This window comes from Urocampus carinirostris, unplaced genomic scaffold (genome assembly GCF_059441175.1).
Source record: "Urocampus carinirostris isolate Australia breed hairy pipefish unplaced genomic scaffold, RoL_Ucar_1.0 HiC_scaffold_30, whole genome shotgun sequence".
Lineage (NCBI taxonomy): Eukaryota > Metazoa > Chordata > Actinopteri > Syngnathiformes > Syngnathidae > Urocampus > Urocampus carinirostris.
The window spans coordinates 182,240-199,555 of NW_028283137.1; positions in this window are offsets into that span (position 1 = coordinate 182,240).

Consider the following 17,316-nt stretch of genomic DNA (forward strand, 5'->3'; position numbering starts at 1 on the left):
CAGGTGTTGTGACTAATTTCATCTGCAGGCAGGCTTGGGGTGTAACGTAATACATGTAACGGTAAATACCGGTTTGGACTTATTTTCATTTTGTTTCTGTCAAATTTGATGTTAGTTTTGCCGGAGTTAAAAGACATTAACGCCAGGTAAGAAAGATTACCAGGTGTTGTGACTCATTTCATTTGCAGGCAGGCTTGGGGAGTAACGTAATACATGTAACGGAAAATACTGGTTTGGACTTATTTTCATTTTGTTTCTGTCGAATTTTATGTTAGTTTTGCCGGAGTTGAAAGACCTCAACGCCAGGTGAGAAAGATTACCAGGTGTTGTGACTCATTTCATTTGCAGGCAGGCTTGGGGAGTAACATAATACATGTAACGGTAAAAACCTGTTAGGACTCATTTTCATTTTGTTTCTGTCAAATTTTATGTTAGTTTTGCCGGAGTTGAAAGACATCAACGCCAGGTGAGAAAGATTACCAGGTGTTGTGACTCATTTCATTAGCAGGCAGGCTTGGGAAGTAACGAAATACATGTAACGGTAAATACCGGTTTGGACTTATTTTCATTTTGTTTCTGTCAAATTTTATGTTAGTTTTGCCGGAGTTAAAAGACATTAATGCCAGGTAAGAAAGATTACCAGGTGTTGTGACTCATTCCATTTGCTGAAGGGCTTGGGGAGTAACGTAATACATGTCACAGTAAAAACCTGTTTGGACTCATTTTCATTTTGTTTCTGTCAAATTTTATGTTAGTTTTGCCGGAGTTGAAAGACATTAACGCCAGGTAAGAAAGATTACAAGGTGTTGTGACTCATTTCATTCGCAGGCAGGCTTGGGGAGTACTGTAATACATGTAACGGAAAATACTGGTTTGGGCTTATTTTCATTTTGTTCCTGTCAAATTTGATGTTAGTTTTGCCGGATTCAAAAGACGTTAATGCCAGGTAAGAAAGATTACCAGGTGTGGTGGCTCATTTCATTTGCAGGCAGGCTTGGGGAGTAACGTAATACATGTAACGGTAAAAACCTGTTTGGACTTATTTTCATTTTGTTTCTGTTGAATTTTATGTTAGTATTGCCGGAGTTGTAAGACATCAACGCCAGGTGAGAAAGATTACCAGGTGTTGTGACTCATTCCATTTGCTGAAGGGCTTGGGGAGTAACGTAATACATGTCATGGTAAAAACCTGTTTGGACTCATTTTCATTTTGTTTCTGTCAAATTTTATGTTAGTTATGCCGGAGTTGAAAGACATTAACGCCAGGTAAGAAAGATTACAAGGTGTTGTGACTCATTTCATTCGCAGGCAGGCTTGGGGAGTACTGTAATACATGTAACAGAAAATACTGGTTTGGGCTTATTTTCATTTTGTTCCTGTCAAATTTGATGTTAGTTTTGCCGGATTTAAAAGACGTTAACGCCAGGTAAGAAAGATTACCAGGTGTGGTGACTCATTTCATTTGCAGGCAGGCTTGGGGAGTAACGTAATACATGTAACGGTAAAAACCTGTTTGGACCTATTTTCATTTTGTTTCTGTTGAATTTTATGTTAGTTTTGCCGGAGTTGAAAGACATCAACGCCAGGTGAGAAAGATTACCAGGTGTTGTGACTCATTCCATTTGCTGAAGGGCTTGGGGAGTAACGTAATACATGTCACGGTAAAAACCTGTTTGGACTCATTTTCATTTTGTTTCTGTCAAATTTTATGTTAGTTTTGCCGGAGTTGAAAGACATTAACGCCAGGTAAGAAAGATTACAAGGTCTTGTGACTCATTCTATTACCAGGCAGGCTTGGGGAGTAATGTAATACATGTAACGGCAAATCCCGGTTTGGACTCATTTTCATTTTGTTTCTGTCATATTTGATGTTAGTTTTGCCAGAGTTAAAAGACATTAACGCCAGGAAAGAAAGATTACCAGGTGTGGTGACTCATTTAATTTGCAGGAGGGCTTGGGGAGTAACGGACTACATGTAACGGTAAAAACCTGTTTGGACTTATTTTCATTTTGTTTCTGTCGAATTTTATGTTAGTTTTGCCGGAGTTGATTAATGCAAGGTGAGAAATATTACCAGGTGTTGTGACTCATTTTATTTGCAAGGAAGGTTTGGGGAGTAACGTAATAGATGTAACGGAAAATACCTGTTTGGACTTATTTTCATTTTGTTTCTGTCAAATTTTATGTTAGTTTTGCCGTAGTTGAAAGACATCAACGCCAGGTGAGAAAGTTTACCAGGTGTTGTGACTCATTTAATTTGCAGGCAGGCTTGGCGAGTAACGTAATACATGTAAAGGTAAATACTGGTTTGGACTTATTTTCATTTTGTTTCTGTCAAATTTGATGTTAGTATTGCCGGAGTTAAAAGACATTAACGCCAGGTAAGAAAGATTACCAGGAGTGGCGACTCATTTCATTCTCAGGCAGGCTTGGGAAGTAACGGACCACATGTAATGGGAGAAACCTGTTTGGACCTAATTTCATTTTGTTTGTCGAATTTGATGTTAGTTTTCCCGGAGTTAAAACATTAACGCCAGGTAAGAAATATTACCAGGTGTTGTGACTCATTTCATTTGCAGGCAGGCTTGGGGAGTAATGTAGAACAATGTTGCTACCATTGGAAATTCATCCAGCCATTCGAAATGAACGGTGACCGATTTAAAGGTGTTTGCTCCAGTGGCGTTTTTGCGGCAATGCAACTACCATTGGAAATACATCCAACCATTCTAAATGAACGGTCGCCAATTTAATAAGTGTCCTCCGGTGGCGTTTTTACGGCAATGCAGCTACAATTGGAAATACATCTCGCCCTTCGAAATGAACAATCGCCGATTTAATGAGTGCTCTCCGATGGCGTTCTTGTGGGTATGCAACTACCATTGGAAATTCATCCAGCCGTTGGAAATGAACGGCCGCCGATCTAAAGGTGTGCCCTCCAGTGGCATTTTTGCGGCAATGCAGCTACTGTTCGGAATATATCCAGCCATTCGAAATGAACGGTCGCTGATTTAATAAATGCCCTCCGGTGGCGTTTTTTGCAGCAATGCAGCTACCATTGGAAATACATCCAGCCGTTGGAAATAAACGGCTGCCGACTTAATGAGAGCCCTCCTGTGGCAATTTTGGGCCAATGCAGCTAGCATTGGAAATACATCGAGCCGTTGGAAATGAAAGGCCGCCGATTTAATAACTACCCTCCCGTGGCAATTTTTGCGGCAATACAGCTACCATTGGCTATACATCCAGCCGTTCAAAATGAAGGCCCGCCGTTTTAATTAGTGCTCTCCGGACGCGTTTTTGAGGCAATGCAGCTACCATTGGAAATATGTCAAGCCGTTCGAAATGAACTGCTGCCGATTGAATGAGTGCACTCCGGTGGCGTTTGTGCGGCAATGCAGCTACCATTAGAAATACATCGAGCCGTTGGAAATGAATGGCCACCAATTTAATGAGTGCCCTCCGGTGGCGTTTTTGGGGCAATGCAGCTACCATTGGAAATACATCCAGCCGTTAGAAATGAACGGCTGCCGATTTAATGAGTGTCTCCGGTGGCGTTTTTGCAGCAATGCAGCTACCATTGGAAATAAAATGAGCCGTTTGGAAATGAATGGCAGCCGATTTAATGAGTGTCTACGGTGGCGTATTTGCGGCAATGCAGCTACCATTGGAAATAAACCCAGCCGCTTGAAATGAACAGCCATCGATATAATAAGTGCCCTCCAGTGGCGTTTTTGCGGCAATGCAGCTACCATTGGAAATACATCAAGCCGTTGGAAATGAGCGGCCGCAGATTTAATGAGTTCCCTCCAGTGGCGTTTTTGGAGCAATGCAGCTACCATTGGAAATACATCGAGCCGTTGGAAATGAACGGCAGCCGATTAAATGAGTGTCACCGGTGGCGTTTTTGCGGCAATGCAGCTACCATTGGAAATATATCCCGCCGTTTGAAATTAACAGCCGCCGATTTAATGGGTGCCCTCCGTGGCGTTTTTGCGGCAATTGAGCTACCATTGGAAATACTTCGTGCCGTTGGAAATGAACGGCTGCCGATTAAATGAAAGCCCTGGGTGGCATATTTGCGGCAATGCAGCTACCATTGGAAAAACATCGAGCCGTTTGAAATGAACAGCCACCAATTTAATAAATACCCTCCTGTGGGTTTTTTGCGGCAATGCAGCTACCATTGGGAATACATCAAGCCGTTGGAAATGAACGGCCGCCGATTTAATGAGTGCCCTCCGCTGGCGTTTTTAGGGCAATGCAGCTACCATTGGAAATACATCCAGCCGTTGGAAATGAACGGCAGCCAATTTAATGAGTGTGTCCGCTGGCGTTTTTGCGGCAATGCAGCTACCATTGGAAATACATCCAGCCGTTGGAAATGAACGGCTGCTGATTTAATAAGTGCCCTCTGGTGGCATTTTTGGGGCAATGCAAATACCATTGGAAATAGTTTGTGCCGTTGGAAATGAACAGCCACTGATTTAATAAATGCCCTCCGGTGGCGTTTTTGCGGAAATGCAGCTACCATTGGAAATACATCCAGCCGTTCGAAATGAACCACCGCCGATTTAATGAGTTCCCTCCGGTAGCGTTTTTGGGGCAATGAAGCTACCATTGGAAATACGTCAAGCTGTTCGAAATGAACAGCCGCCGATTTGATGAGTGCCCTCCGGTGGCGTTTTTGGGGCAATGCAGCTACCATTGGAAATACATCCAGCCGCTGGAATTGAACGGCAGCCGATTAAATGAGTGTCTCTGGTGGCGTTTTTGCAGCAATGCAGCTACTATTGGAAATGCAATGAGGAGCCATTGGAAATGAACGGCCGCCAATTTAATGAGTGCCCTCCGGTGGCGTTCTTGCGGCAATGCATGTACCATTGGAAATACATGCAGCTGTTCGAAATTAACACCCACCGATTTAATGAGTGCACTCCGGTTGCGTTTTTGGGGCAATCCAGCTACCTTTAAAAATACATTTAGCTGTTGGAAATGAACGGCCGCCCATTTAATGAGTGCCCTCCGGTGGTGTTCTTGCGGCAATGCAGCTTCCATTGGAAATACATCCAGCCGTTCGAAATGAACACCCACCGATTTAATGAGTGCACTCCGGTTGCGTTTTTGGGGCAATGCAGCTACCTTTAAAAATACATTGAGCCGTTAGAAATGAACGGCCTCCAATTAAATGAGTGCCCTCCGGTGGCGTTGTAGCTGCAATTCAGCTTCCATTGGAAATACATCCAGCCGTTGGAAATGAACGGCAGCCGATTGAATGAATGTCTCCGGTGGCGTTTTTGTGGCAATGCAGCTACCATTGGAAATACAATGAGAAGTTGCAAATGAATGGCCGCCAATTTAATGAGTGCCCTCGGTGGCGTTTTTACGGCAATGCAGCTACCATTGGAAATACATCCAGCCGTTGGAAACGAACGGCAGCCGATTTAATGAGTGTCTCCGGTGGCAATTTTGCGGCAATGCAGCTACCATTGGAAATACATCCAGCCATTCAAAAGGAACGGCCGCCGATTTAATGAGTGCGCTCCGGTGGCGTTTTTGCGGCAATGCAGCTACTATTGGAAATACATCGAGCCGTTGGAAATGAACGGCCGTCGATTTAATTAGTGCTCTCCGGTGGCGTTTTTGGGGCAATGCAACCACCATTTGAAAAACTTCGTGCCGTTGGAAATGAATGGCCACCGATTAAATGAGTGCCCTCGGTGGCGTTTTTACGGCAATGCAGCTACCATTGGAAATACATTGAGCCGTTAAAAATGAACGGCCACCAATTAAATGAGTGCCCTCCGGTGGCGTTTTAGCGGCAATTCATCTTCCATTGGAAATACATCCAGCCGTTGGAAATGAACGGCAGCCGATTGAATGAGTGTCTCCGGTGGCGTTTTTGTGGCAATGCAGCTACCATTGGAAATACAATGAGCCGTTGGAAATGAACGGCCGCCAATTTAATGAGTGCCCTCCGGTGGCGTTTTTGGGGCAATGCAACCACCATTTGAAAAACTTCGTGCCGTTGGAAATGAATGGCCACCGATTAAATGAGTGCCCTCTGTGGCGTTTTTACGGCAATGCAGCTACCATTGGAAATACATCCAGCCGTTGGAAACGAACGGCAGCCGATTTAATGAGTGTCTCCGGTGGCGTTTTTGCTGCAATGCAGCTGCCATTGGAAATACATCGAGCTGTTGGAAATGAACGCCCGCCGATTTAATGAGTTTCCTCCAGTGGCGTTTTGGGGCAATGCAGCTACCATTAGATATACATCGAGCCGTTCGAAATTAACCGCCGCCGAATTAATGAGTGCCGTCCGGTGGCGTTTTTGGGGCAATGAAGCTACCATTGGAAATACGTCAAGCTGTTCAAAATGAACAGCCGTTGATTTAATGAGTGCCCTCCGGTGGCATTCTTGCGGCAATGCAGCTACCATTGGAAATACATCCAGCCGTTGGAAATGAACGGCCGCCGATTTAATGAGTGCCCTCCGGTGGCATTTTTGGGGCAATGCAACTACCATTGGAAATAGTTTGTGCCGTTGGAAATGAACGGCCGCCGATTAAATGAGTGTCCTCGGTGGCGTATTTGCGGCAATGCAGCTACCATTGGAAATACATCCAGCCGTTTGAAATGAACAGCCACTGATTTAATAAATGCCCTCCGGTGGCGTTTTTGCAGAAATGCAGCTACCATTGGAAATACATCCAGCCGTTTGAAATGAACCGCCGCCGATTTAATGAGTGCCCTCCGGTAGCGTTTTTGGGGCAATGAAGCTACCATTGGAAATACGTCAGGCTGTTCGAAATGAACAGCCGCCGATTTGATGAGTGCCCTCCGGTGGCGTTTTAGGGGCAATGCAGCTACCATTGGAAATACATCCAGCCGTTGGAATTGAACGGCAGCCGATTTAATGAGTGTCCTCCGGTAGCGTTTTTGGGGCACTGAAGCTACCATTGGAAATACAACAAGCAGTTCGAAATGAACAGCCGCCTATTTAATGAGTGCCCTCCGGTGGCGTTCTTGCGGCAATGCAGCCACCAATGGAAATACATCCAGCCGTTGGATATGAACAGCATTCGATTTATTGAGTGCCCTCCGATGACGTTTTTGCGGCAATGCAGCTACCATTGGAAATACATCGAGCCGTTGGAAATGAACGACAGACGATTTAATGAGTGTCTCCGGTGGCGTTTTTTTGGCAATGCAGCTACCATTGGAAATACATCGAGCCGTTGGAAATGAATGTCGCCGATTTAATGAGTGCCCTCCGGTAGCGTTTTTGGGGCAATGAAGCTACCATTGGAAATACGTCAAGCTGTTCGAAATGAACAGCCTCTGATTTGATGGGTGCCCTCCGGTGGCGTTTTTGGGGCAATGCAGCTACCATTGGAAATACATCCAGCCGCTGGAATTGAACGGCAGCCGATTAAATGAGTGTCTCTGGTGGCGTTTTTGCAGCAATGCAGCTACTATTGGAAATGCAATGAGGAGCCATTGGAAATGAACGGCCGCCAATTTAATGAGTGCCCTCCGGTGGCGTTCTTGCGGCAATGCATGTACCATTGGAAATACATGCAGCTGTTCGAAATTAACACCCACCGATTTAATGAGTGCACTCCGGTTGCGTTTTTGGGGCAATCCAGCTACCTTTAAAAATACATTTAGCTGTTGGAAATGAACGGCCGCCCATTTAATGAGTGCCCTCCGGTGGTGTTCTTGCGGCAATGCAGCTTCCATTGGAAATACATCCAGCCGTTCGAAATGAACACCCACCGATTTAATGAGTGCACTCCGGTTGCGTTTTTGGGGCAATGCAGCTACCTTTAAAAATACATTGAGCCGTTAGAAATGAACGGCCTCCAATTAAATGAGTGCCCTCCGGTGGCGTTGTAGCTGCAATTCAGCTTCCATTGGAAATACATCCAGCCGTTGGAAATGAACGGCAGCCGATTGAATGAATGTCTCCGGTGGCGTTTTTGTGGCAATGCAGCTACCATTGGAAATACAATGAGAAGTTGCAAATGAATGGCCGCCAATTTAATGAGTGCCCTCGGTGGCGTTTTTACGGCAATGCAGCTACCATTGGAAATACATCCAGCCGTTGGAAACGAACGGCAGCCGATTTAATGAGTGTCTCCGGTGGCAATTTTGCGGCAATGCAGCTACCATTGGAAATACATCCAGCCATTCAAAAGGAACGGCCGCCGATTTAATGAGTGCGCTCCGGTGGCGTTTTTGCGGCAATGCAGCTACTATTGGAAATACATCGAGCCGTTGGAAATGAACGGCCGTCGATTTAATTAGTGCTCTCCGGTGGCGTTTTTGGGGCAATGCAACCACCATTTGAAAAACTTCGTGCCGTTGGAAATGAATGGCCACCGATTAAATGAGTGCCCTCGGTGGCGTTTTTACGGCAATGCAGCTACCATTGGAAATACATTGAGCCGTTAAAAATGAACGGCCACCAATTAAATGAGTGCCCTCCGGTGGCGTTTTAGCGGCAATTCATCTTCCATTGGAAATACATCCAGCCGTTGGAAATGAACGGCAGCCGATTGAATGAGTGTCTCCGGTGGCGTTTTTGTGGCAATGCAGCTACCATTGGAAATACAATGAGCCGTTGGAAATGAACGGCCGCCAATTTAATGAGTGCCCTCCGGTGGCGTTTTTGGGGCAATGCAACCACCATTTGAAAAACTTCGTGCCGTTGGAAATGAATGGCCACCGATTAAATGAGTGCCCTCTGTGGCGTTTTTACGGCAATGCAGCTACCATTGGAAATACATCCAGCCGTTGGAAACGAACGGCAGCCGATTTAATGAGTGTCTCCGGTGGCGTTTTTGCTGCAATGCAGCTGCCATTGGAAATACATCGAGCTGTTGGAAATGAACGCCCGCCGATTTAATGAGTTTCCTCCAGTGGCGTTTTGGGGCAATGCAGCTACCATTAGATATACATCGAGCCGTTCGAAATTAACCGCCGCCGAATTAATGAGTGCCGTCCGGTGGCGTTTTTGGGGCAATGAAGCTACCATTGGAAATACGTCAAGCTGTTCAAAATGAACAGCCGTTGATTTAATGAGTGCCCTCCGGTGGCATTCTTGCGGCAATGCAGCTACCATTGGAAATACATCCAGCCGTTGGAAATGAACGGCCGCCGATTTAATGAGTGCCCTCCGGTGGCATTTTTGGGGCAATGCAACTACCATTGGAAATAGTTTGTGCCGTTGGAAATGAACGGCCGCCGATTAAATGAGTGTCCTCGGTGGCGTATTTGCGGCAATGCAGCTACCATTGGAAATACATCCAGCCGTTTGAAATGAACAGCCACTGATTTAATAAATGCCCTCCGGTGGCGTTTTTGCAGAAATGCAGCTCCCATTGGAAATACATCCAGCCGTTTGAAATGAACCGCCGCCGATTTAATGAGTGCCCTCCGGTAGCGTTTTTGGGGCAATGAAGCTACCATTGGAAATACGTCAGGCTGTTCGAAATGAACAGCCGCCGATTTGATGAGTGCCCTCCGGTGGCGTTTTAGGGGCAATGCAGCTACCATTGGAAATACATCCAGCCGTTGGAATTGAACGGCAGCCGATTTAATGAGTGTCCTCCGGTAGCGTTTTTGGGGCACTGAAGCTACCATTGGAAATACAACAAGCAGTTCGAAATGAACAGCCGCCTATTTAATGAGTGCCCTCCGGTGGCGTTCTTGCGGCAATGCAGCCACCAATGGAAATACATCCAGCCGTTGGATATGAACAGCATTCGATTTATTGAGTGCCCTCCGATGACGTTTTTGCGGCAATGCAGCTACCATTGGAAATACATCGAGCCGTTGGAAATGAACGACAGACGATTTAATGAGTGTCTCCGGTGGCGTTTTTTTGGCAATGCAGCTACCATTGGAAATACATCGAGCCGTTGGAAATGAATGTCGCCGATTTAATGAGTGCCCTCCGGTAGCGTTTTTGGGGCAATGAAGCTACCATTGGAAATACGTCAAGCTGTTCGAAATGAACAGCCTCTGATTTGATGGGTGCCCTCCGGTGGCGTTCTTGCGGCAATGCAGCTAGCATTGGAAATAAGTCCAGCCGTTGTAAATCAACGGCCGCCGATTTAATGAGTGCCCTCTGGTCGCTTTTTTCGCCATTGCAGCTACCATTGGCCATACATCCAGCCGTTCAAAATGAATGCCCGCCCATTTAATTGGTGCCCTCCAGGCACGTTTTTGAGGCAATGCAGCTACCATTGGAAATACGTCAAGCCGTTCGAAATGAACTGCCGCCGATTTAATGAGTGCCCTCCGATGGTGTTTGTGCGGCAATGCAGCTACCATTGGAAATACATCCAGCCATTCGAAATGAACGCCTGCCAATTTAATGAGTGCACAATGGTTGCATTTTTGGGGGAATGCAGCTACCTTTAAAAATACATTGAGCCGTTAGAAATGAACGGCCGCCAATTTAATGAGTGCCCTTCAGTGGCCTTCTTGCGGCAATGCAGCTACTATTGGAAATACATCGAGCCGTTGGAAGTTAACAGCCGCCGATTTAATGAGTGCTCTCTGGTCGCTTTTTGCAGCAATGCAGCTACCATTGGAAATACATTGAGCCATTGGAAATGAATGGCAGCCGTTTTAATTAGTGTCTCTGGTGGCGTTTTTGCAGCAATGCAGCTACCAATGGAAATACAATAAGCCGTTGGAAATGGATGGCTGCCAATTTAATGAGTGTCTCCGGTGGCAATTTTGCGGCAATGCAGCTACCATTGGAAATACAATGAGCCGTTGGAAATGAACGGCCGCCGATTTAATCAGTTCCCTCCGGTGGCGTTTTTGCTGCAATGCAGCTGCCATTGGAAATACATAGAGCTGTTGGAAACGAACGACAGCCGATTTAATGAGTGTCTCCGGTGGCGATTTTGGGGCAATGAAACTACCATTGGAAATACGTCAAGCTGTTCAAAATGAACAGCCGCCGATTTAATGAGTGCACTCCGGTGGCATTCTTGCGGCAATGCAGCTACCATTGGAAATACATCCAGCCGTTGGAAATGAACGGCTGCCGATTTAATGAGTGCCCTCCAGTGGCGTTTTAGGGGCAATGCAACTACCATTGGAAATAATAATAATAATAATAATTTCCTTCGTATTGTCATTCTTTGTAACAATGTACACAAAACGAAATGTCGATACACCTGACCCGTTGTAGCGAGTCGATGCAGCCGCAGCCAACAGATGGCGCCGCCATTATACCAATTAGGTATGTCTCGGCCGAGGCGCGAACCAGCGACCTCCCAGTCTCAAATAGTTTGTGCCGTTGGAAATGAACGGCCGCCGATTAAATGAGTGTCCTCGGTGGCGTATTTGCGGCAATGCAGCTACCATTGGAAATACATCCAGCCGTTTGAAATGAACAGCCAGATTTAATAAATGCCTTCCGGTGGCGTTTTTGCGGAAACGCAGCTACCATTGGAAATACATCCAGCCATTCTAAATGAACCGCCGCCGATTTAATGAGTGCCCTCCGGTAGCGTTTTTGGGGCAATGAAGCTACCATTGGAAATACGTCAAGCTGTTCGAAATGAACAGCCGCCGATTTGATGAGTGCCCTCCGGTGGCGTTTTTGGGGCAATGCAGCTACCATTGGAAATACATCCAGCCGTTGGAAATGAACGGCAGCCGATTTAATGAGTTTCTCCAGTGGCGTTTTTGCGGCAATGCAGCTACCATTGGAAATACATCCAGCCGTTCGAAATGAACCGCCGCCGATTTAATGAGTGTCCTCTGGTAGCGTTTTTGGGGCACTGAAGCTACCATTGGAAATACATCAAGCAGTTCGAAATGAACAGACGCCGATTTAATGAGTGCCCTCCGGTGGCGTTCTTGCGGCAATGCAGCTACCAATGGAAATACATGGAGCCGTTGGAAATGAACGGCATTCGATTTAATGAGTGCCCTCCGATGGCGTTTTTGCGGCAATGCAGCTACCATTGGAAATACATCGAGCCGTTGGAAATGAACGACAGCCGATTTAATGAGTGTCTCCGGTGGCGTTTTTTTGGCAATGCAGCTACCATTGGAAATACATCGAGCCGTTGGAAATGAACGGCAGCCGATTTAATGAGTGTCTCCCGTGGAGTTTTTGCGGCAATGCAGCTACCATTGGAAATACATTCCGCCGTTTGAGTGCCCTCCGGTAGCGTTTTTGGGGCAATGAAGCTACTATTGGAAATACGTCAAGCTGTTCGAAATGAACAGCCGCCGATTTAATGGGTGCCCTCCGGTGGCGTTCTTGCGCCAATGCAGCTACCATTGGAAATAAGTCCAGCCGTTGGAAATGAACGGCCGCCGATTTAATGAATGCCGTCCGGTCGCTTTTTGCGCCATTGCATCTACCATTGGCCATACATACAGCCGTTCAAATTGAAGGCCCGCCGATTTAATTAGTGCCCTCCAGGCGCGTTTTTGAGGCAATGTAGCTACCATTGGAAATACGTCAAGCCGTTCGAAATGAACTGCCGCCGATTTAATGAGTGCCCTTCAGTGGCGTTCTTGCGGCAATGCAGCTACCATTGGACATACATCCAACCATTCGAAATGAACGGCCGCCGATTTAATGAGTTCCCTCCGGTGGCGTTTTTGTGGCAATGCAGCTACTATTGGAAATACATCGAGCTGTTAGAAATTAACGGACGCCGATTAAATGAGTGCCCTCCGGTGGCGTTTTTGCGGCAATGCAACTACCAGTGGAAATACATCCAGCCTTTGGAAATGAACGGCTGCCGATTTAAAGTTGTGCACTCCAGTGGCATTTTTGCAGCAATGCAGCTACCATTGGAAATACATCCAGCCATTCGAAATGATCGCCTGCCAATTTAATGAGTGCACACCGGTTGCATTTTCGGGGGAATGCAGCTACCTTTAAAAATACATTGAGCCGTTGGAAATTAACAGTCGCCGATTTAATGAGTGCCCTCCGGTCACTTTTTGCGGCAATGCAGCTACCATTGGAACTACATCGAGCCGTTTTAATGAGTGTCTCTGGTGGCGTTTTTGCAGCAAAGCAGCTACCATTGGAAATGTAATAAGCCGTTGGAAATGAATGGCTGCCAATTTAATGAGTGCCCTCCGGTGGCGTTTTTGGGGCAGTGCAGCTACCATTGGAAATACATCCAGCCGTTAGAAATGAACGGCTGCCGATTTAATGAGTGTCTCCGGTGGCGTTTTTGCAGCAATGCAGCTACTATTGGAAATAAAATGAGCCGTTTGGAAATGAATGGCAGCCGATTTAATGAGTGTCACCGGTGGCGTTTTTGCGGCAATGCAGCTACCATTGGAAATACATCCCGCCGTTTGAAATTAACAGCCGCCGATTTAATGGGTGCCCTCCGGTGGCGTTCTTGAGGCAATGCAGCTACCATTGGAAATAAGTCCAGCCGTTGGAAATGAACGGCCGCCGATTTAATGAGTGCCCTCCGGTCGCTTTTTGCGGCATTGCAGCTACCATTGGAAATACATCCAGCCGTTGGAAATGAACGGGTCCCGACTTAATAAGAGCCCTCCAGTGGCGTTTTTGGGGCGATGCAGCTATTCTTGGAAATACATCGAGCCGTTGAAAATGAACGGCCGCCGATTTAATGACTGCCCTCCGGTGGCGTTTTTGCGGCAATGCAGCTACCATTGGCCATACATCCAGCCGTTCAAAATGAAGGCCCGCCGATTTAATTAGTGCCCTCCAGGCGCGTTTTTGAGGCAATGCAGTTACCATTGGAAATACGAAAAGCCGTTCGAAATGAACTGCCGCTGATTTAATGAGTGCCCTCCGATGGTGTTAGTGCGGCAATGCAGCTACCATTGGAAATACATCGAGCCGTTGGAAATTAACGGCTGCCGATTTAATGAGTGTCTCCGGTGGCGTTTTTGCAGCAATGCAGCTACCATTGGAAATAAAATGAGCCGTTTGGAAATGAATGGCAGCCGATTTAATGAGTGTCTACGGTGGCTTATTTGCGGCAATGCAGCTACCATTGGAAATAAACCCAGCCGATTGAAATGAACAGCCATCGATATAATAAGTGCCCTCCAGTGGCGTTTTTGCGGCAATGCAGCTACCATTGGAAATACATCGAGCCGTTGGAAATGAACGGCAGCCGATTAAATGAGTGTCACCGGTGGCGTTTTTGCGGCAATGCAGCTACCATTGGAAATACATCCCGCCGTTTGGAATTAACAGCCGCCGATTTAATGGGTGCCCTCCGGTGGCGTTCTTGAGGCAATGCAGCTACCATTGGAAATAAGTCCAGCCGTTGGAAATGAACGGCCGCCGATTTAATGAGTGCCCTCCGGTCGCTTTTTGCGGCATTGCAGCTACCATTGGAAATACATCCAGCCGTTGTAAATGAACGGCTCCCGACTTAATAAGAGCCCTCCAGTGGCGTTTTTGGGGCGATGCAGCTATTCTTGGAAATACATCGAGCCGTTGAAAATGAACGGCCGCCGATTTAATGACTGCCCTCCGGTGGCGTTTTTGCGGCAATGCAGCTACCATTGGCCATACATCCAGCCGTTCAAAATGAAGGCCCGCCGATTTAATTAGTGCCCTCCAGGCGCGTTTTTGAGGCAATGCAGTTACCATTGGAAATACGAAAAGCCGTTCGAAATGAACTGCCGCTGATTTAATGAGTGCCCTCCGATGGTGTTAGTGCGGCAATGCAGCTACCATTGGAAATACATCGAGCCGTTGGAAATTAACGGCCGCCGATTTAATGAGTGCCCTCCGGTGGCGTTTTTGTGGCAATGCAACTACCATCGGAAATACATCCAGCCGTTGGAAATGAACGGCTGCCGATTCAAAGTTGTGCCCTCCAGTGGCATTTTTGCGGAAATGCAGCTACCATTGGAAATACATCCAGCCATTCGAAATGAACGCCTGCCAATTTAATGAGTGCCCTTTGGTGGCCTTCTTGCGGCAATGCAGCTACCATTGGAAATACATCGAGCTTTTGGAAATTAACAGCCGCCGATTTAATAAGTGCCCTCCGGTCGCTTTTGGCGGCAATGCAGCTACCATTGGAAATACATCCAAACATTCGAAATGAATGGCCGCCAATTTAAATGAGTGCCCTCCGTGGCGTTTTTGCGGCAATTGAGCTACCATTGGAAATACTTCGTGCCGTTGGAAATGAACGGCTGCCGATTAAATGAAAGCCCTGGTTGGCATATTTGCGGCAATGCAGCTACCATCGGAAAAACATCGAGCCGTCTGAAATGAACAGCCACCAATTTAATAAGTACCCTCCTGTGGGTTTTTTGCGGCAATGCAGCTACCATTGGGAATACATCAAGCCGTTGGAAATGAACGGCCGCCGATTTAATGAGTGCCCTCCGGTGGCGTTTTTGGGGCAATGCAGCTACCATTGGAAATACATCCAGCCGTTGGAAATGAACGGCAGCCAATTTAATGAGTGTGTCCGCTGGCGTTTTTGCGGCAATGCAGCTACAATTGGAAATACATCCAGCCGTTGGAAATGAACGGCTGCTGATATAATAAGTGCCCTCTGGTGGCATTTTTGGGGCAAATGCAACTACCATTGGAAATAGTTTGTGCCGTTGGAAATGAACAGCCACTGATTTAATAAATGCCCTCCGGTGGCGTTTTTGCAGAAATGCAGCTACCATTGGAAATACATCCAGCCGTTCGAAATGAACCACCGCCGATTTAATGAGTTCCCTCCGGTAGCGTTTTTGGGGCAATGAAGCTACCATTGGAAATACGTCAAGCCGCTGGAATTGAACGGCAGCCGATTAAATGAGTGTCTCTGGTGGCGTTTTTGCAGCAATGCAGCTACTATTGGAAATACAATGAGGAGCCATTGGAAATGAACGGCCGCCAATTTAATGAGTGCCCTCCGGTGGCGTTCTTGCGGCAATGCATCTACCATTGGAAATACATGCAGCTGTTCGAAATTAACACCCAACGATTTAATGAGTGCACTCCGGTTGCGTTTTTGGGGCAATCTAGCTACCTTTAAAAATACATTTAGCTGTTGGAAATGAAGGGCCGCCAATTTAATTAGTGCCCTCCGGTGGTGTTCTTGCAGCAATGCAGCTTCCATTGGAAATACATCCAGCCGTTCGAAATGAACACCCACCGATTTAATGAGTGCACTCCGGTTGTGTTTTTGGGGCAATGCAGCTACCTTTAAAAATACATTGAGCCGTTAGAAATGAACGGCCGCCAATTAAATGAGTGCCCTCCGGTAGCGTTTTTGGGGCAATGAAGCTACCATTGGAAATACGTCAAGCTGTTCGAAATGAACAGCCGCCGATTTGATGAGTGCCCTCCGGTGGCGTTTTTGGGGCAATGCAGCTACCATTGGAAATACATCCAGCCGTTGGAAATGAACGGCAGCCGATTTAATGAGTGCCTCCGGTGGCGTTTTTGCGGCAATGCAGCTGCCATTGGAAATACAATAAGCCGTTGGAAATGAACGGCAGCCGATTTAATGAGTTTCTCCAGTGGCGTTTTTGCGGCAATGCAGCTACCATTGGAAATACATCCAGCCGTTCGAAATGAACCGCCGCCGATTTAATGAGTGTCCTCTGGTAGCGTTTTTGGGGCACTGAAGCTACCATTGGAAATACATCAAGCAGTTCGAAATGAACAGACGCCGATTTAATGAGTGCCCTCCGGTGGCGTTCTTGCGGCAATGCAGCTACCAATGGAAATACATGGAGCCGTTGGAAATGAACGGCATTCGATTTAATGAGTGCCCTCCGATGGCGTTTTTGCGGCAATGCAGCTACCATTGGAAATACATCGAGCCGTTGGAAATGAACGGCAGCCGATTTAATGAGTGTCTCCCGTGGCGTTTTTGCGGCAATGCAGCTACCATTGGAAATACATTCCGCCGTTTGAGTGCCCTCCGGTAGCGTTTTTGGGGCAATGAAGCTACTATTGGAAATACGTCAAGCTGTTCGAAATGAACAGCCGCCGATTTAATGGGTGCCCTCCGGTGGCGTTCTTGCGCCAATGCAGCTACCATTGGAAATAAGTCCAGCCGTTGGAAATGAACGGCCGCCGATTTAATGAATGCCCTCCGGTCGCTTTTTGCGCCATTGCATCTACCATTGGCCATACATACAGCCGTTCGAAATGAACACCCACCGATTTAATGAGTGCACTCCGGTTGTGTTTTTGGGGCAATGCAGCTACCTTTAAAAATACATTGAGCCGTTAGAAATGAACGGCCGCCAATTAAATGAGTGCCCTCCGGTAGCGTTTTTGGGGCAATGAAGCTACCATTGGAA